Here is a 15,947-nt window from a genome sequence, read left to right as displayed (position 1 = left end):
GGGATCTTTCTTTATGTATTGGGGTGGGGGGGTCTTTTTTATATGTATTGGGGGTGGAGGTTTTGTTGTATATGTATTCAGGGGAGGGGGGTATTTTCATATGTATTGGGGCTGGGGGGTGTATTTTAGGAGTATGTATTGGGGGTGGGGGGTGTATTTTGTAATATGTATTGGGGGTGGGGGGTATATTTTTTTAATATGCAATGGGGGTGGGGGGTGTATCTTTATTATGTGTGAGGGGTGGGGGTATCTTTATATGTATTGGGGGTGGGTGATGTCTTTATTATGTATTGGGGTGGGGTTATATGCATTTAGGGGGTGGGGTTTTTTGGTATGTATTTTGGGGGGGATTGAGTGAGAGGGGTAATTGACGGAAGATGGGGCGAGTGAGAGGAGTGTGAGGGTGAGGGAGTGAGGAAAAGAGGGAGTAAGAGTGAAACACAAGGGAGAGAAATACATGCGAGGCGGGAAGAGGGAGAGTGAGAGGGGGCGAGAGAGATGGAGGGGAGAGGGTGGGAGATAGAGGGGGCTCGTGAGGTGTGAAATTGGGGGTCTCACAATACTGCCGGGAGGGAGGGAGGGTGGGACGTTACTAGTCCAGGGCCCCGGGAAATCTGTATTGGGGGGTTTGGGTCTTTTTTTATATGTATTGGGGGTGGGGTCTTTTTTATATGTATTGGGGGTGGGGGTCTTTTTAATATGCGTTGGGGGATGGGGGTGTATTTTTTAATATGTTTTTGCGGTAGGGGTGTACTTTTTAATATGCAATGGGGGTGGGGGTGTATTTTTATTATGTTTGAGGGGTGGATGTATTTTTACTATGTATTGGGGTGGGGTTATATGTATTTAGGGGGTGGTTTTTTTTGTTATGTATTTTGTGAGGGGGGATTGAGTCAGAGTGAGGTAATTGACAGAAGGTGGGGGCGAGTGAGAGGAGAGAGGGGGGAGAGGAAGCGAGTGAGTAAAAGTGAGACGCAGGGGAGAGATATACATGTGAGGCGAGAGGGGTGAGGAAAAGAGGGAGCAAGAGTGAGACACAGGGGAGAGAAATACATGCGAGGTGAGAGGGGGTGAGTGAAGAAGAGGGAGTGAGATGGAAAGGAGAGAAATACATGGGAAGGGGGGGGGGAAATAGAGAGGGCTCGTGAGGTGTGAAATGGGGTTGGGCTCGCAATACCGCTGAGGGGGGGGGGGGGGGGCGGACGTAACTCTAGTTCTTGGCCACGGGAAATCTGTCTGCGGCCCTGTGAAGGCATATAAAAGTTAAATATTGCACGTACAAAAAAAGCTAGTGAAACAAGCTTATCATGTAAGACCCGGTATCATGGTCTCTCGTGCGATAGCTGATAAACCCTCACGGTTCAGCATCCGCATAAGTAGAGGAACATACACTCTGGACCCAGGAAGCACATTGTGATGACCTTTAGATAAAGCCTGGGGTATTGATCATCCAACTGATGGCGTCAACTTCAGCCGTTGCTCAAAAAAAGTCCAGAAAACGTCCTGAATTGGGTCTAGTGACAAGTCCTGTGTTTCTGTCCGGTAGTGTGGCAAATGGCGCTCTTACAGCAGGGATGCCAATCCATACAGTATTCAACTCGTGATTGGCTAGAGATAGGTCTATATGGACAGAGTTTCTATTTTATTATTCCTACATGATGAAGTGGCAGTTCACCACGAAACGCGTTGGCTATTGTATGGTTTGACGTCCCTGCAGTAAGAGCGTAATTTGCCACACTACCGTACAGAAAAAAACAGGATTTGTCACTAAACCAATTCAGGACATTATCTGGACTTTTTTGAGCAACGGCTGACGTTGACGTCATCATCAAGAGCCCATAGTTGGCCTACAAAGCCATCAGTTGGGTGATCGGTACTCCCTGACAATATCTGAGGCTCATCACAATATCCTTCCTGAGTCCAATGTGTATGCATCATGTCACAGACTGTTGTTTCTCTACTTATGCGGGTGCTGAACCGGGAGGGTTCATCAGAAATCACAAGAGAGACCATGATCCCGGATCTAATATGACAATCTTGTTTCATTTGCTTTTTTTGCATACAACATACATTTCTTTCATTTACTTTTCAATACCACTCGTACTAGTAAATACTAGACAAAGAGAGTCAAGACCTTTTTTTTTATGTTCCTAGATTTGTGACGCTTAGCCACACCACCTAGAGAAGCAGCAGACCTCTAGTATTAACTCTGTCATTGTTCCGTCTGTGAAGGGAAGGTTCCTTATTTTTACTTACTTTATACATATAGCCCTGGTTCCTAGCGAACACAGACCACTACCATATGCTGTATAACCTGTAGGCTCACAGGGCCTGAGCCTCTGCCACGGAGAGCCTGGGGTACGCACAATACTTATAACTCGGTGCAGCGCCTCCACCTGCGACAGCTTCCGCCCGAGGGGAAGTGGGTCTTCGCAGGAACTTATGTACATTAATACACACACACAGCAATATACCTTAACCAATATACTTTACTTGTAGCAACCATACGCTTTAATCAACAGGTGTCCCTCCCTAGAGGAGACACTACTCTCAGCGTCCTGCCGAACGCTCACTCTCCCCTTCCCTTCACCGGGTGATCCCACCCCGTGTCCAGTTCCCTCTTGGAATAAGTCCCCCCACCCTCAAGTGAGTCAGTGAATGTATATGTATGTGACTGCGCAGCCACCGTGTCCTGAGTGGATGATGGTACCGTTGGTGCACTTGGAGTTTACCTGCCGGGCCTCCAGTACCGGGTTCTGCAACTATCTTCACAAAGGATCAGTGTGGGCGTAGATGACGTAACCAGTAGGTGTCCGGGGCGTAGATCCCACCCAGACACGCTGCGACTTGGTAGCGGGGCCTGATCCCAGACCTCCCGCTGACTTAGAACTGTCCCGGTAGCGATCGTGTAACTATAAGGGAATCCGTAACCTGTCTATGGCCAGTCCCTAGCTCAGCTTCACACTACTGGGGCTCAGGGCCTAACGGCCTGGGGCATGCAGCCTAGGTAGGGGCGGACTGCCTCCCTACACCGGAGCTCCTTCTCCTTCCTCCTACAGCTAGCTCTGACCCAACGTGCGCCCCATCACTTCCTTTTCCTACCTTCCTCGAACCTGATTGGCCCTCGCGCGTCACGGGGGCCCGCGGGGCTGCTGGGACCCGTAGCTCCCCAACTCCCCTCCTATCTGAGCTCTCCTCCCTCGCAGGCTTTGCTCCCCTTGTCTGAGCATGCGCAACCTTCTGCCAGGCCAGTTCTGCGCTGGCGCCAACCTAAACATGGCGGCTCCCTCTTCGCGGAACCTCCGGTATCGGAGCGTTCCCTAGGCGCAGCATCTCCCACCCCACAACAACAAATGGTGGAAAAAGGGGTCCCGGCTACATACATTTTCCTCACTGCGCACATTTGTATATTTTCGTGGTTATTTTATTAGTTTCTTTATTAGATTCATTTTATTTAGTTTCACTGAATCAGGACTATTTGTTCTGTTTGTATCAGATTGAAAATATTGAAAAAAAGGAATAAGTGTTTACAGCGCTAATGCTCAGTGAGTGTTATAGTAACGTTATTACTACAGTGAGTACTAAAAACTTTTGCTTAAAAGTGAGGCTGCCTAGGCAAAAAAATGACCAGCACAGTTCAAACAAACCTAACAACAAAAACAAACAGCCGGCGCCTAAAATAAAGTGAAATATCCCAGTGATTGAAAATATTACTTTTCCTGGCACTTATTTACAGCAGCCGTCCAAACTGCCTATAAAAAAAAAAAAAAAAAAAAAAAAAAAAAAAAAAAAATCCCCTTTAATATGTGCATTAATACAATCCACACAATGATGAGTGATTAGCTAAGTTGCTGATCAATCCGTTCTCCTGTGATCGATCGGTAAAGATTCGGTTCGGGGGTTCACTAAATGGCTGTCAGTGCAGCAGGAGAGGACCAAAGATGCACAGTTCTGTGGGGAAGATCATGTGACCAGGCAGTCACTAGATACAATTGGTGCACTGCTAGAGAGGGGGCAGGGCTCAAAAATGGGTGTGCCAGAGCCTGTTTCAGAAGAGGCAGGGGATGTGACTTCATAAATGGTTGCTATAGAAACAAAAAAGGCTTGTTACATCATAATACATAAAAAAATGTCATTCAGAGTTGTTTAAAAAAAAAGACAAAAATAGGAAAGAGTTCCAACAATCGATGCTCAGCTGTTGAGAATCATTGCAGTATAATAATATATTTGAGTGATACAAGGGTTAAACTGATCTTGGAAGGACCACTTAAATCCACCCTCTTGAGTGTATGAAAATCCAGTGTGTCTATATAAGTCTCCTAATGTGTGGGGGACCTGTAGTGTATAATATCAAATCTTCAGGTCAGCTGTTTGTGCATGACGCCATGAAGAACACAACTACAGTATATATAATAAGTATGCACACATATAGAAATAATCTATATATAATGAGTAGCACACATATAGAAATAATGAAGGTCCAATCCGTAAATTAAGGAGTAGACGTACTCACGGTTGAGGAGACGTTGGTCCGTCAGCATGCATCTCGCATATTGTATGAGACAGAGAAAGATATCCACGAAGGAGTAAAGCGGAGCACAGCAATGGAGTTGGGGGCTAGACACCAGTGAGTATGTAGTTAAAAGTCCTTTAATCCATGGTTGACATCATGGTACAGGGTAAGCAAAAGATCTCCAACGCGTTTCGGGCCGTCGCCCTTTGTCAAAGAGAATATTTTAAAAGTCGCGTCTGTAGCGGCTGATATAGGCGTCCCCCCGCCTCCAGCTGATGTGTGACGTATTACTAAATGGCGCCAAATAGTAAGGTATAATCCGATTGGACCACATGAACGTCCAATAGGATGTAAGCTCTAATATAGCGATGGCCAGAACGGCGGAATATGTGTACATCAGCAGTCACAGAGTCTGCAGAATAGCACAAAATAATGAAAGAAATACAACAAGAAAGAAAATAAGTTAAAAACAACGACTAGCTTAGAATGTCATAACGAGGAAATAAATAAATAAAGATATGGAGAAGGATAAACATAACTATATATCAATCAAATGATAAAATGTCAAATTGTGTACAACAAGAGGATATACTAGTAACTATGTACATATATTAATGCTAGCATTCATCTATCAATGTAATGACGAATGTTATACAAGGCAGAGCACAAGACAGAGAGATGGAGAAACGAGAAGCAAAGTGTTGGACAGATGATGATATGTAAACATATACATGTATTGATCTCACATTTCCTGAACAGGGATAACTCCCCTGTTACAGTAACATTTACAAATTTTTGGTGTTTACTTAATGGAATACACACAAAAAATAGAGCAATATAGTTTACTATTGTTTATTCATTCATGTTCATATTCCATGACTATACATAACATCATAATATATATAAATATATAAATTATACAAATAATTCATCATGAGATCAATACATGTATATGTTTACATATCATCATCTGTCCAACACTTTGCTTCTCATTTCTCCATCTCTCTGTCTTGTGCTCTGCCTTGTATAACATTCGTCATTACATTGATAGATGAATGCTAGCATTAATATATGTACATAGTTACCAATATATCCTCTTGATGTACACAATTTGACATTTTATCATTTGATTGATATATAGTTATGTTTATCTTTCTCCATATCTTTATTTATTTATTTCCTCGTTATGCCATTCTAAGCTAGTCGTTGTTTTTAACTTATTTTCTTTCTTGTTGTATTTCTGTCATATATTGTGCTATTCTGCAGACTCTGTGACTGCTGATGTACACATATTCCCCCGTTCCGGCCATCGCTATATTAGAGCTTACATCCTATTGAACGTTCATGTGGTCCAATCGGATTATACCTTAGCATTTTGGCGCCATTTAGTAATACGTCACACATCAGCTGGAGGCGGGGGGACGCCTATATCAGCCGCTACAGACGCGACTTTTAAAATATTCTCAATGACAAAGGGCGACGGCCCGAAACGCGTTGGAGATCTTTTGCTTACCCTGTACCATGATGTCAACCATGGATTAAAGGACTTTTAACTACATACTTACTGGTGTCGGGCCCCCAACTCCATTGCTGTGCTCCGCTTTACTCCTTCGTGGATACCTTTCTTTGTTTAAAAAAAATGCTGGAAGTATTTTCTCATAGTACAGAACTGACTTACAGTATTAAAAAAAGCACACAGAGGCTATTGCTTGGCCTGCAGCTGGAAGTGCTAAACACATTATACACTTGCTTTGCTGCATTGTTTTCCTTATTCATACAATGCTAAGCAGAAGCAACTTCCATCAGCTAAGGGGCTGAGTAAAGGCCGGCATTCACTAAGGATTGCTAAGCTTCAGCACATCGTATCTGCCATTCATTTGAATGGGAGTTAAGGAGTGCTAAAGTGTCGCACCTTTAGGTGAATATGGGCCAAAGACAGCTGAGCCTTTAACTAGTCAGTGGAGACTTCAGTGTATTTTCAGTCCTATTTTGCTGGTAAGAGCTCTGTCTCTTTCTAGTCAAACATTTTAAATATTGAAAGAAAACGTCTGGTATTGTACTCACGGTGTGGAAGAGATGAGCCATGACACGCAGAGAGTACCCACACAGTCTGCCACGCGTCTGAAAGGCAAGCACATTTACAAGTCATTGCTCACTAACCCATCGCACCACGGAGCTGGAAAATAAAATGGAAGAGTCCCTCCAAATCAAACCACCCTGCTCAGGGAGAGGGGAGTCCGCTACAGATGGGGCTTCCCCTTCAGATTAACGGTCACAAGAAATGGACAACAGCATACCCTAAGAATCCCAGAGGAGACAGACGCCTTCCAGCAGAGCCGGGGAATAACGTCGCCAGAGGGAGAAGGACTGCTGCCGAGAACCCAGCAAGCTGGATGCCCTGAAGGCCCCCATGAACCTCAGAGAGAATAGTGGGACAGCTACAGCAGAGAGCCACGCACAGAGAAGGGACGGCCCGCCTACCTGCCTCGCTCCGGAACATCGCAGGAGCATCAAGTGATCTTGAGCAGTGGACGGATGCCAGGAAGTCGCGACGGAGGCCCAGATGGACGCCAAAGAATGGGAGCCTGGATCCCACTACAGACTGGAAGACCCCCAACGCTAAAGCGACGCCGCTTAGGGCTTGGGGGCCTGATTTCTGGCTCAAGCCAATTTGGCTGGGCCAGGCCTTCTCCTTGGGATCCCAATAGACGTGCAGGCCAACGACTCATCCACCCGGCCTGTACACTCTCCCCCTCCCCATTGTGGCCCACAGCCCCCCACCCCGCAACCTCCCTACACCGAGTGGTGGGATTCAAAAATTTTAGCAACAAGTTCTCTCTCACCGTACCGCTCTTTTATAGTGAAAAATAGGAGGGGGGGAGACCAGGGAGGGGGGGAAAGAGAGACCAGGGAGGGGGGAAAGAGAGACCAGGGAGGGGAGGAAGAGAGACCAGGGAGGGGAGGAAGAGAGACCAGGGAGGGGAGGAAGAGAGACCAATATTCCAAATGTTACTGTAATAAAACATTTAGGGTGTCAAAAATGCCTGCTGTGATTCAGTAAGCCCTGATAAGCTGGCGAGAAGAGCAAAAGTCGCGGGTTTTTTTGCGGACATATATTTTTTCTGTCAGCCGCGTGGCCAAAAGCCACTTTTCGCCACTATTCGCCACTTTTTTAAACTCGCTGCATTCTATAAGCCCCGAGCAGCTTCTCACCACTCTAAAATGCCAAGTTCCTCTCCAAACCGTCCAGGCTCAAAAAGTTTGCAAGCGGGTGGGTAGAGGCGGCGATGAGCAGCGAGAGGGGAATGTGGCCTTTTTCCTGCCTCGGATTGATGCCGGGGGGATTGATGCGGGGGTCTCCGGAGCTGATACCTATTAATACCAGCACCGGAGACCCTCGGCATGCATCCAATGCAGGAAAAATGCATTTACAGCCCACTTCATTGGCAAACCGTTAAGGTAATGAAGGGGTTAACCATACGTGCCAGGCTTATTGTGGGTGGCTCCGGTGGGTGAAGGGGTATTTGGCCCTTGGTGGGTGTTTAGGCCTTGCGGAGGGGTTGCGGGTGGAATTGACCACTTCATTACCTTAGCGGTCAATACCGCTAAGGTAATGAAGGGGTTAACTCCTCCCGCTACCCACCCATCCTTGGGGCTAAAACCCCCTTCACCCACCCCCGCTACCCACCATAAATACAATACACACTACAGCCCTACTACCCACCTCCTAGGCCCTCAATAAACATGACTAGAACCCCTATACCCACTAACACAGTACATATATATATATATTTTTTTATGGCCAGGAATGATACAATAGGCCGGCCCTCGGGGGGTCCCCGCTTGCCTGCAGTACGAATTCTGTGCCCCAAAAAAATTAAATAAAAAAAATACATTACAATAAATACAACCCCATTCTCCCCTTCCTCCCTCCCACCCCAACACATACAGTACAGTAATGGACAAAATTACTATTATCCACATATGGAAAATAGTTCATTTGCCCATTTAAAATACATTAAGCAGTATAAATACATCTTGCACTGCCACGATGAAGGCCGTCCTCATCCTCATCCCGTCCATGCCCTCCGGTGCTGCAAAAAATACACAAGAATAAAAAGAGACAATATAATGTCCCCTATCCCCTTAATCACCAGCCTTACAGAGCGCGCGTGCAGGTCTAATGGCAGCCGCATGTTTACCCGCTGCGTGCGGAGCAGTGGCTGCCCGGCAGGGGTACCGACGGAGGGGGAGTGGAGCGGAGACAACGGGGGCCGCGGGTGGTAAGGGAGGGTCGCGCTGTGACTGCCGTGACCCCTGATTCCTTACAGTACCCCCCTCTTCAGGATCGGCCTCCAGACGATCCTCCCATGGTTTGGACGGAAACCTCCTGTGAAAGCGTCTGAGAAGAGCTGGTGCATGGATGTGCTCCCGAGGGAGCCATGAACGTTCTTCGGACCCAAAGCCCCTCCAGTGGACTAAGAACTGGACCTTGCCTCTTGAGAGATGGGAGTCCAGTATAGATTGGACCTCGTATTCCTCGTTGTCTTGTACGTTCCCTGGGTCCGGTCTCCCAGTAACGTCCGGGAAGAAAGGGCTGGAAATGGAGGGTTTAAGGAGGAATGTATGGAATACATTGGGTATCTTCATAGCATGAGGTAGCTGAAGGCCATAGGCCACCGGATTCACCTGTTCCATAATGGAGAATGGGTCCAGAAACTTCAGTGCCAATTTTGGGGACGGGGTTTTAAGATGAATATTCTTGGCGGAGAGCCAGACCTTATCCCCTGGCTTGTATCTGGGAGCAGCTTAGCGGTGACGGTCAGCCTGGAGCTTAGATCTCTGAGAAGATCTTTGGGGAGCCGACTGTATCTTGTTCCATGAGTGCTGTAGCACCAAGATGCGCTCATCGGCGGCCGGTACTCCGGAGGGAATATTGGATATCGGGAGACGAGCAGGGTGGTAGCCATAGTTTATGAAGAACGGAGTCTCCTGTGTAGACTCAATTCTTGAGGAGTTGAAAGCATATTCTGCCCAAGGTAGTAATTCCGACCAGTTATCCTGGGAATCGAATGCGAAACATCGTATATATTTTTCGAGAGATTGATTGACCCTCTCTGTCTGCCCATTAGATTGCGGGTGGTAACCTGACGAAAAGGACGAGGAAATGCCAAGTCTCTTGGTGAACGCTCTCCAGAACTTGGAGATTAACTGTGAGCCTCTGTCCGATACTATGGATGTGGGAATCCCATGGATCCGAAAGATCTCCCTAGAAAAAATGTCGGCCAGGGCGGGTGAGCTGGGTAATCCTTTGATCGGAATAAAATGGGCCTGCTTTGAGAAGCGGTCCACCACCACCAGGATGGTATTCATGCCTTTGGATCTTGGCAACTCGACAATAAAGTCCATAGATATATGGGACCAGGGGCGCTCTGGAATAGGTAAGGGCATTAAGAGGCCAGCGGGTCTCTGTCGGGGTACCTTGTTTTGTGCACATACCAGGCAAGCGTGGGCCTATTTCTGGATGGGTTTAGCCATATTAGGCCATCAGAAAGTGCGTTGAATGAGGTCCAGCGTCTTTTTGAACCCAGGGTGTCCCGCAGAACGAGTAGCGTGTCCCCATTCCAGGATCTCCAGTATGAACTTGGGATCCACATATAGTTTGCCACCCGGTACTTTAAGACCTCTAGGAGAATGCTCTTGAGCTTTGATGATCTTGTCAAGACTTTTGAAAGAAGCGGCCGCGAGGATCAGTTTCTTAGGAAGAATGGTCTCTGGGGTTTCTTCAGGTTTCTCATCCGAGGAGAACTGTCTAGAGAGTGCATCCGCCTTAATGTTCTTGGTTCCAGGGATATAGGACAAGGTAAAATTGAACTTGGAAAAAAACAATGACCAACGAGCTTGGCGAGACCCCAGGCGACGGGCACTCTCAATATAACGAAGGTTCTTGTGATCTGTGAGGATCGTGATAGGTTCTTTAGACTCCTCTAAAAGGTGCTTCCACTCCTGAAGAGCCAAATTGACGGCCAATAACTCTCTATTGCCCACATCATAATTTCTCTCGGCAGGAGATAATTTCTTCGAGGAAAAAAACCGCAGGGGTGGAGTTTGTCCTGTGGAGAAAGTCTTTGAGATAATACCGCACCAGCCCCGCAATCCGAGGCGTCCACCTCCAAGGTAAAAGACAGGCTGGTGTGTGGATGCTGAAGGATGGGGCGGAGACGAACCTGCGTTTCAGGCCGTAACTGCCGCGTGTGACCATTCTGAGGGGTCGGCTCCTTTCTTGGTGAGCGCCGTGATCGGAGCAATGACGGGAGAGAAGTTTTGAATGAACTTTCGGTAATAGTTAGAAAAACCAAGAAACCGCTGGATAGACTTGAGGGAGTTGGGTTGCGGCCAATCCAGAACGGCCTTAAGCTTCTCTGGGTCCATGGACAGTCCCTTGTCTGAAATAATATATCCAAGGAACGAGGTGGAGGATTGGTGGAAAAGGCATTTTTCCATCTTGGCAAAAAGACGATTAGCACGAAGGCGAGCAAGAACGAATTTGGTATGAATGATGTGCTCTTGTAGATCTTTCGAGAAAATGAGAATGTCATCCAGGTAAACAATTACAAAAGAATTGAGAATATCCCGGAAAATCTCCTTGATGAAGTCTTGAAAGACGGCTGGAGCGTTACACAACCCGAATGGCATTACTAGGTAGTCGTAATAACCGCTTCGAGTATTAAAGGCGGTTTTCCACTCGTCACCTTCCCGAATACATATGAGGTTATATGGCCCATAAAGATCCAACTTAGTAAATAGCTTGGCGCCCTGAAGCCTGTCGAAAAACTCGGAAATGAGTGGGAGAGGATAGCGATTCTTCCCCGGATGCGATTCAGGCCCCGGTAGTCAATACACAGTATGTTTGTACCGTCCTTCTTTTTGACGAAAAAGAACCCGTCCCCAGCGGGAGACGTGGAATGACGTATAAAACCCTTCTTCAAATTTTCGCGTATATACTCCTCCATGGCCTCTGTCTCAGGGAGAGAAAGGGGATATGATTTGGATTTGGGAAGTATAGCCCCAGGAACCAGGTCGATCGGGCAGTCGTAAGGTCTGTGGGGGGGTAGTACTTCAGACTGAGTCTTACTGAAGACGTCCAAGACGTCCGCGTACATATTGGGAAGATTGCCCTTGGGAATGGTGGAAGTAGAAGCGTTTGTCAGCAGTTGGGGAGAAGGTGTAATAGGTGGGGCAGTTTCCTCTGACCTCGGTTTCCAGTGTATAGGAGGGTGGGATACCCAATCAATGCGAGGATTATGTTTCTGCAACCAGGGCAAACCTAATGTGACGTGTGTTCCAGGGGCATGAATAACATCCAAGGTCAGAGATTCCTTGTGAGAGTGGGACGAGAGGGTGAGTGGACTGGTCTCCAGAGAGATGTAAGCAGGGGTTAAGGGACAATTGTCGATCCCTACCAAGGCAACGGGGGACTTCTTTCTGATGAGCGGGATGCGGTTCCGTTCCGAGAAGTCCTGGTCCATGACATTTCCTCCCGCCCCGGAATCAATGAATGCAGCCGCGGAGGTGCGGATGGTGGGACCAGAGAGGGCGACGGGAATAGTCAGCCTCTTCGGAAGCTCTCTTTTTGGAGGGGGACAAGAAGAATTAGTACCCAGGGAGAGCCCCTTCTTACCCACAGGGTGTGGTCATCTTCCTGGACACAGAGGGCAGTTGCAGATAAATGTTCAGGGGATCCACAGTAGTAGCATAATCCTTGGGACCTGTGGAGTTGTTGTACTGGGGTACGGGTCTGCTGGGCTCCAAGTTGCATAGGTTCCGAGGACTCCAGAGCGGGCAACAGGAAGGCAGCAGGTTTCGAAGATGAAGAGAACCTAGGAAAAGGGGCACGAAAAGGCACAACTCGGGGACGCTGGCGTTCGGAGCATCGTACCTGGAGACGTTGGTCCACACGATTTGCCTGGGAAATTAATTCCTCCAGCACTCCTGGCCTGGGTTGAGCGGCGATCTCGTCCTTCACGGAGTCCGCTAAGCCTTGCCAGAAGACTGCGACTAGAGCATCCTGACCCCAACGAGTCTCAGCTGCAAGGGTCCTGAATTCCAGCGCGTACTGGGCCACGGGTCGCCATCCCTGTGATAGCTGGAGCAGAGAGGAGGCGGCTGTCTCCTGGCGTGCGGGGGTGTCGAACACCTGTTGAAACTCCCGTCTAGATGAGGTATAGTCCTGGGTTATCTCGTGGCGCAGCTCCCAAATCGGAGAGGCCCATGCCAGGGCATCACCTGTAAGTAGACAATATACATACCATCTCAAATTGTATCTCACACTGGTTGAGAAATCCACGGCAGGCGTGTGGGTCCCCAGCGTAGGGCCTGGCTGCCGGAATCTCTGGAACAGGTGCTGTAGCACCTACAGATTCGACCGGCGCGGAAGGCGCGACCTCCGAAGATGCCTGTAATAAAAGAGTGGCTGCCTGTTGTGTGAGAGCAACCGTCCGGTTAGCCATGGCCTGTTTTTTGCTGAAGCAGGGCCGTAAGTACGTGGCCTGGTTTAGTCTGGTCTGCGTCTTGTGGGCTCTGCATAATGTTACGGCAGTGCTGCCCGCATACCAGACCCGTCCCTACCACTGATGTGGGACGTAAGTATACACGCTCCCGCAGCAGAAGGAGTGTGTCCGGAGTGTGGTATTTGCGTTGCCAGGCCAGGAGACTATAGCTATACTACTTGCCAGTTCCGGAGGATAGAAGAGCCGTAGTGTTGCCATTGTCAGGGAGTAGAGAGATCCAGTAGGTCGAGGTACAAGCCGAGTTCGAGGGACGAGAGAAGCAGTGTAGTCAGGAGGAAGCCGGGGTCAGAACCTGAGTAGCACTGTAATGAAGAGACAATCAAAGTACACATCCACTAGCAAAGACTATGCAGAGCGATGTGCAGCAGGGAGAATAGGGATTACAAAGGTGGGCTGACCAATGGAAGGTGGAGGCAGGGCTGGAGGAGTGTGTGGAGCAGTACAGGATAGGTTGTGCTGATGAGGGTATGTTGAGAACAGCTGAGAGGCAGGGGAGTGTGCTCGTGAGCCGTGTGATTGCCGGAGGCGTGGTCTAAGCCCCAGAGGGGTGAATAAATTATGAGTGCCTGACGCATGCTCTGTAAGGCTGGTGAGCAAGCGTGCAGGTCTAATGGGAGGCGCATGTTTACCCACTGCGGGGGAGTGGAGCGGAGACAACGGGGGCCGCGGGTGGTAAGGGAGGGTCACGCTGCGACCGCCATGACCCCTGATTCCTTACACTTCTACTGATGACAGTAGCCAATCAGCCGTGGTGATGCGCCAACCGGCAGGCCACCCAAGTGAAGCTGAGGACAAAGTACCTCATCTGCTGCGGACCCTGCTGTGGGCCCGTGGGCCCTACCACGGCCGTTCCGGCCCACAACGATGGTACCATCGGGCCCAGGCTGGGGACCAGTACCTACCAACAACAGGGGTGAGTTGACTGCCCCAGGGGTGTCGGGTGTGAGTCCCCAGGTGACCACGGAGCATGGTAGCTCCTTAAGCATGGTCGCCCGGGCGATTGACTCGCCTCGGCATCGCATGCTGGCGGAGGTGTCCCCCCTAGAAGATTGCTACCAGGCGGTACGTGTTGATCAGTGCCCACCGACTACCTGCCAAGCGGAGAGAAAATTCAGCCCCATTGCGGTGCCTAGTGCAGCGGAGGCGGTACCTGATAGTGTTCGGGATGACATGACATTCGTCAGCAGCCAGCGGAGCGGTGAGGCACCAACCTTTTACTCCTTGCAGGCTGTGATGGAGGTACCCAGTGAAGGTGCCCTGCTCGGTGCTTACTTCTACGCGAAGGATCTCCACGCACGTCCGTATCCAGACCTGGATCTGCATCCAGATCTCATGATGTCCCCTGAAGACGTCATTTCTGAAGCGATTGCTAGAGCAAACCAGGACTGTGCTGTGACTGCTCTGGTAATTATTGCCTCCTTCATGCGCAACATGGAGCGGTCTATTCACCATGAAGTGGACAGAGGAAAAAAGTCAGGGCCTCCCTGTCTACCGCATATGTGATGCGGATGGCCGGATAAAGGTCTGGCCAAGAGGCCCCTAGCTGTTCCTTCCACCAGGGGGAGGAAGTGGCTTGGATCCAGAGACTGTAGCACCCGACCATGAGTTCAAAGAGTCTACAGAGACTCCAGTTTCAGTAAAGGAGACTCACAGGAGTCAAAGTGAGGCCCTCACATGATCAGTTAGGGGCACCCCACTATAGGTCTCAGCAAACAGCTAACACTCAGCTGGCCTCGTGTATCACTGTGGTTAATAATTTATGTACTGTTGATGATAACATGCATGTGATCAGTTGTACGGGGCCGTTGGTATTTTTAACATGGGGAGAATGTAGCCAGATCCCCTCTGGCTCCCCAGACCTCCGTTTTCACTCCCCCTCCCTCCGCTCAGTAGCGGGGGCATGTCGGGGAGATGCGGGGGCGAGCGCTTTGCTAGGGGCTCCCGGCAGCATCTGCGACAGGGCGCCGCCATGTTCAATGTGTTCGCGCATGCGCGGGAGCTTGCGCATGTGCAGTGTAGCCTCAGGACTTACGGCGGCCATGTTGGGGTTGGCATTAGTGTTTATGCGCAGAAGTTCGCGTGACGCGGCGGCCATTACAAGTTCACGTGTGCAGATGAGTGCAGCGGGAGCCATTACAATATTGAGCATGCGCAGTCGAGATCGCGCACACAGTGGCAATGATAAAGAGGTCCACAAGAAACTACAACACCCAGCAGCCATTGGGGCTGCTATACATGTGACCCACAGAAGCCAATCGAATGGCAGAGCTTCCCCTGAGGAAAGAGGTACATTTGGCACGCTGGGGAAGGAGAGTTAGTTGGAGCTGGGACACAGATAGGGGAAGGTGTGTATGTGCAGGAAGGCAAGTAGTCCCTGCACTAGGTCAGAGATCCCCCCTTAGGCCCCAGCTAGGCCCCAACTCACTCTCAGCTTATGGCTGCTACAGGGACGCCCCTAGGATAGGGACAGGGTCCTGTAGAGCCAGCATAAGTGAGGGTCACAGCCAGGAAGCATGGATATTCTGGTCACTGGTGATAAGACTGAATCACCCTCTGCTGGCTAGCAGAGATAAGAGACATTCAGAAGGTGGATCACTCCAGGCGGGAGCCATCCATCGCAGAGGCGGATCACAACGTGGGATCATCCTTCTGGAGCAAGGGATCTCAAGTTCAGCTCATCTGCGCACCCGGGTGTGGACACACCCGGCAGGTACCATCATCCCTACACGTGCACCATCCAGTACACCACACCTAGTGGGCAGCGCTGTCTCACACTTGGGTGGGTGGGGACTCTTGGGTCTATGTGGAACTATATGATCTGAACTCGTCAGAAGGCTCCTTCATCCCTCAAACTCTGAAGCCAT

The 15,947-nt window shown here is 49.3% G+C and overlaps 1 protein-coding gene across 1 annotated transcript in view; it reads right to left on the bottom strand.

Moving 5' to 3' along the window:
* Positions 1-15,947, bottom strand: part of LOC142491288 (uncharacterized) — a 113,195-nt gene that overhangs the window by 60,095 nt on the left and 37,153 nt on the right. The window contains exon 2 of the mRNA XM_075593625.1: positions 6,578-6,634. The gene's annotated coding sequence lies outside the window, so the exon portion shown is untranslated. The remainder of the gene's footprint in view (positions 1-6,577; positions 6,635-15,947) is intronic.

The sequence above is a fragment of the Ascaphus truei genome, chromosome 3 (assembly GCF_040206685.1).
Source record: "Ascaphus truei isolate aAscTru1 chromosome 3, aAscTru1.hap1, whole genome shotgun sequence".
In the NCBI taxonomy this organism is placed as follows: domain Eukaryota; kingdom Metazoa; phylum Chordata; class Amphibia; order Anura; family Ascaphidae; genus Ascaphus; species Ascaphus truei.
Note: the sequence above shows the minus strand (reverse complement) of the source record. Positions and strands in the feature narration are given on the sequence as shown.